This window comes from Meles meles, chromosome 20 (genome assembly GCF_922984935.1).
Source record: "Meles meles chromosome 20, mMelMel3.1 paternal haplotype, whole genome shotgun sequence".
Lineage (NCBI taxonomy): Eukaryota > Metazoa > Chordata > Mammalia > Carnivora > Mustelidae > Meles > Meles meles.
Genome location: NC_060085.1, coordinates 35,231,178 through 35,237,177, shown reverse-complemented (window position 1 = coordinate 35,237,177; position 6,000 = coordinate 35,231,178).

Below are 6,000 nucleotides of genomic sequence, written 5' to 3'. Positions count from 1 at the left end.
GATTTTGCAGCCAGGATAACGATGGGTCTTTTTTTTTTTTTTTTCATCCATTCTGATACCCTGTGTCTTTTGATTGGGGCATTTACATTCCAGGTAACTATTGAAAGATGTGAATTTAGTGCCATTGCCACCTGTAAGGTGACTATTACTGTGTAATAATAGTTACTGTGTAACTATTTGTGTCTTCTCTCCTTTTATCTTGGTTAGCCTGTCTAGAGGTTTATCAATTTTATTGATTTTTTTTTCAGAGGATTAGCTTTTGATTTCATGGATTTTTTCATTGTTTTATATTTCACTCATTGATTTTTGCTCTGATTTTTATTTCTTTTCTTAGGCTTGCTTCAGATTTAAACTGCACTTCTTTCTCTAGTTTTCTATTGCAGAATTTTAAGTTGTAGATATTAGAGTCCTCTCCTAATATGTGCATTTAATGCCATAAATTTCATTCTAAGAACTATTTTCATTGTATCCCCCATATTTTCATAAGTTGTATTTTTATTTTCATTTAGTTCAAAATATTTTTTATAAATTTCTCTTGAAACTTCTTTGACCTATGGTTGATTTAAAAGTGTGTTAATTTTCAGATATTTGGGAATTTTTTTCAAGTTCCTTCCTTGTATTGATTTCTAGTTTAATTTCATTGTTGTTTGAATACATATTTTATATAAATTCTTTTGTTTTAAATCTGTGAAGGTGTGTTTTATGCCCCAGGATGTGGTTTATCTTGGTGAATACTCCATGTGAATGTGAGAAGGGTGTAAATTTGCTGTTGTTGGATGGATTATTTTATAAATGTCAATTAGATCAAGTTGATTGATAGTGCTGTTCAAATGACTACATCCTCATGATTTTCTGTCTGCTTGATCTATCACTTACTGACAGAGGTATGTTGAAGTATCCAACTGCAGTGGTGGATTTGTCTGTTTTCCTCACAGCTGTCTTACTTTTTGTCTCATATATTTTGGTACTGTCTTCATAGATGCATATTCATTTAAAATTGCCATGTCTTTTTGGAAAGTTGTCCCTTTTATAAATATGTAATGCCCTCTTTATCCCTGACAATCATTCTTGCTTCCAAGTCTGCCTTGTCTGAAATTAACTTGGCCACTCCTGCTCTCTTTTAATTAATGTAAGTTTGGTACATCTCTTGCCATCCCTTTTCTCTCTTATCTTTTTCTTTTTTTTTTAAGATTTTATTTATTTATTTGACAGAGAGAGCTAGAGAGCACAAATGGGAGTGGGTAGTGGCAACGAGAGAGAAAGAAGTAAATCCCTGCTGAGCAGGAAGCCCATCTCAGGCAGACACTTAACCGACTGAACCACCCAGGCATCGTTACTTTGCCATCCCTTTTCTTTTAGCTTGAATCTATAAAGACTGAAAAGACCAAGGTTCTAGCCAATTTGGTTTCTACTAATGGTTCTCTTTCTATTTTGCAGATGGCTGTCTTCTCTATATGCCTTCACATGGCCATTCCTGTGTGCATACACATGGAGGAATGGAGAAGGACAAAGGGAGGGTATTCTGATGTCTCTTCTTACAGGACACTAATCCTCCCAGATCAAGGGTCCATGCCTATGACCCCATCCAACCATAATTACTTTCTTAGAGGCTCCATGTACAAATATAGCCATGCTAAGAGTTAAGGCATTAACAAATGAATTTTGAGGAAACACATTCATTCCATAACAAATACTTTAAGTATTTCATTCCACTCAGCTATAGAGGACTGAGGGAAATGCTCTTTTCACAACTAACTGAGGTAAGACTCTGAAAAGTCTTTTCCCTGGAGAGCAAACCTTTGTTCTGTAGAAGGCTCTAGACAAATTTCACAATAAGTATTCTTCCTCTTCTTCTTCCAGAGTCACAAGGATATTTTTCTTAGACCTTTAGTGTGAGAATCTGGTAGATTCCTAGGTAGAGAAGCCACAGAATTTTCTGGGTCTTCTGAAGACTATTGTACCTGGGAGTTTCTCACTCTAAAGCTAGCCCACACTCAGCCGCTAGCAATTCTCCAAAGTTTTCATTTAAATGTTCTCACCAGGGGTGCTTGGGTGGCTCAGTGGTTTAAGCCTCTGCCTTAAGCTCAGGTCAGGATCTCAGGGTCCTGGGATGGAGCCCCACATCAGGCTCTCTGCTCAGCAGGGAACCTGCTTCCCCCTCTCCCTCTGCCTGTCTCTCTACCTACTTGTGATCTCTCTTGGTGTGTCAAATAAATAAATAAAATCTTTAAAAAAAAATAAATGTTCTCACCAGTTTATAGCTCTAGCAGTTACTTCCCCTGATAAGCCAATGTCAACTGTATCCCTCTGGATGACCCTCTCTCTTTGTATCTGGAAGTGAGTTTGCCTTGCAACTTCAGTACTCTGTTGGGTACAACAAATTCTTTTATTTCCAGTTTGTCTATATTTTTCCTGTTGTAATAATGAGAATGTTGATTCCCAAGTCCTTTTCATATCTAAGCTGAAACCAGAGGGGATGATATAGATTTAAATGAAATCCCGATAGCTACTACAGAGCTGGGACAAATTTCATTGCATGGAAGAGATACCTCAGATTCCCATCTCTTCTGCAGCCTCTATCCTCTTTGAAATAAACATCTCAAAGCAGTAACAACTGTCTTATCAATCATTTTGGGCTCATGTTCACCGGGTGCTATTTCAGAAAGGGACCCTATTACCTTCCCTTTTTTACTATGAAGGTTGTAACCCTGAGATTGCAAAGATGGTTGTTTATGTGGGTCCTCAGCAAACAGCTTCTGTGACTCATTTTCTATTCCCTGTACTTCCCCATGCAGAAGGCTGGGTGAATTTATGTTTATATGATGTTCTCGGACTCTCCTCTTGTTTAACAAGGCAGTTAGCCCCAAGCAGTGTTCTCTTCCCTCCAAATGAATTCTGGAAAAACCTTGGCCTTGACTCTGAGCAGTGATAGGCACCTAATTCAAAACTGTTCTGGATTTTTCTTGCGCTTGGCGGCTGTTTTTATGGAACAGAAATATATTTTGACGCTTGCCTCTCATTAGCTTGTTCTTCCCATATTCAAAAGTTACAAGGTCATTACCACAGAAAGTACAATCACACACAGTCCCTTCATCTATAAAAGCAGTCTCCACGGAACACAGGCATGTGGGGCTTGATGTGTGTGTTAGCTGAGGAAGGGCATTTGTTACTTACAAAAAGCCACAGGGATCACATAACAGAGCCCAGACATAAAACCCAAACTCTCTGTGCTCTATATAAAATGGAAAGAAAGCCATGAGAGAAAAATAGGATCCATCACTTATGTTCCACACTAAGTTGTTTGGGTGGTTTATGATCATTCATTAGCTATTCTTCACAGCACACTTTAGGAGAAAAAGGATTGGGTTCATTCAGGGGAAGGAGTATAAACTTTGAATCAGACACTGTAGTCTTTTTGTACCTTTTCCATCCCACCCTGCAAAAATCCCTGAATAGATCTAATCCTTAGATGATGGGAAAACTCAGATTGAAAGAAAGATGGGAATGTTCTGCTCACGACTTGCATCTGATAATAAGAATTCTTCTTTAGAGGAATAAAGAAAATGCATCTGACGATGGCCCATTGGACTTGAGGATGTCTTCTGTCAGGTGTCAATAGCTATGCTTCTGATTTGGGCCCTGACAATTCTTTTCAGAGTTATGCTGCTCCTGGCTTGTTTACGGTTGTCCCCAGTGTATAACTTCTCTCTATGGATTCAGTTAAAAAAAAAAATGTCAAGGAGTAGAAAAGTCAAGAATTGGACAGTGATTTGGCTCATGAGAATATTGTAGGACATCCGGATCATTCATGTGGAGTTTTTTGCCAAGCTGCTTTAGAAAATTGCTTTGACCCTCCATTTTACTTTTCCTGGTAAAACATCATCCTGATACCTATGAACAAGAGACTTGTGCTGTGTGAGTGTCTGTTAGAGGTGCAAAATGTCCTCTGTTCTGAAGACCGACCTCAGAATTAGCCATTTCAGGGAAATATGCTGCCTATTTCCAAATTAGTTCAGATCTGAAGAACCAGTAAGTAACAGCTTCTTGGAAGAGGGCCAGGGGCACAGAAAACTCTGCAAGCTCTGGATTGAATCAAGGGCTTTATGAGTTGGGTTTGGAATTTTTTAGGAGAGCAGAGTCCTGCCCATTTGAGGAACCACCCATCCCCCAGTTTGGTGTATGTTCTGACTCAAAAGCAAATTAACTCTTGTTAACTGTGGGCCTTTGAAATTTTCTCTTAACACCTTCGCCAGTCAATTCATGCTTCCTGAGCTGAACACACAACCCTGGGAAGGAAAGGCCTCTGCTTTTGGATGGGGCAGTAATTCATTCATGGCACCGAGTCAGTTCCTAGTTTTGCTAGTTATTTCTTATGTGTTGAAGTTATTTATTGCTTTTAAATCTCTGTTTCCTGGGTTTTTAATTTTTTAAGTTTTTATTTAAATTTCCAGTTAGTTACCATTCAGTGTAAAATTAGTTTCAGGTATACAATTTAGTGATTCAGCACTTACATACATCACCTAGTGCTCGTTAGGATAAGTGCCCTCCTTAATCCCCATCACCTATTTCTCTCAGCCCCTCTCCTACCTCCCCTCTGTTAACCATCAGTTTGTTCTCTATAGTTGAGAGTCTGTTTCTTGGTTTGCCTCTCTCTTTTTTTCCCCCTATGATTGTTTGTTTTGTTCTTAAGTTCCACATATGAGTGAAATCATATGGAATTTGTCTTTCTTTAACTGACTTATTTCCCTTAGCACAAGACGCTCTTGCTCCGTCCACATTGTTGCAAATGGCAAGATTTCATTCTTTTTGATGGCTGAATAATATTCCATTGTATATATATATAATACTACCTCTTCTTTAACTGTTCATCAGTTAATGGACATTTGAACTCTTTCCATAATAAGGCTATTGTTGATAATGCTTCTATAAATATTGGGGTTCATGTATCCCTTTGAATCTGTATTTTTATATTCTTTGCATAAATACCTAGCAGTGCAATTGTTGGGTTGCAGGCTAGTTCTATTTTTAACTTTTTGAGAAAACACTATAGTGTTTTCCAGAGTGCCTTCACCCATTTACATTCCTACCAACAGTATAAGAGGGTTCCCCTTTCTTCATATCCTCACCAAAGCCTGTTGTTTCTTATGTTCTTGATTTTACTCATTCTGACATGAGTGAGGTGATACCTCACTGTAGATTTGTTTTCCCTGATGATGAGTGATGTTGAGCATCTTTTCATATGTCTTTTGAACAGCTGTATGTCTTCTTTGGAAAAAATGTCTATTCATGTCTTCTGTCTATTTTTTAACTAGACTGTTTGTTTTTTGGGTGCTGACATTGGTCCTAGCAACTTCTTACTAGATATGTCTCCTGAGGCAAGGGAAACAAAAGCAAAAATAAACTATTGGAATTTCATCAAAATAAAAACCTTCTTTACAACAAATGAAACAATCAACAAAGCAAAGAGGCAAACTATGGAATGGGAGAAGATATTTTAAAATGACATATCTGATAAAAGGTTAGTATCCAAAATATGTTATGGTTTGTTTTTTTTTTAGTTGGAATAATAATGGTCCAATAATAGTAATGATATTACAGAGATTATAAGATTTAAATTAGATGGTGAAACAGTGTTTTTCCTTGTGCATAATAAGTGCTCATTAAATATTTAGTGCAATCATAATCCCATCATTGTCAGAATTGTAGTTCTTAGATGAACTGCCTTATGAAAATATTGGATGAGTTATGCTAGTTTGGGTGTACCTAGTTAGTTCAAATCAAGAACAAATTGAGAAATTGGCATTTTGGTTACCTTTCCTCCTTCCTTTACTGAAGATCTTTCCCTTTTACCCTCTGTCTCTCTCAAAAAGGAGAGTAACCTTGATAAATTGTCCATAACTTACTATAAATTACTTTAAGTAAAAATCCTCCTGAGCATATTTGAATGTGGGAAGAAAAAGCTGATTTTTAGAGAGGCCCTCCCCCAACCTCTCTCCCTTC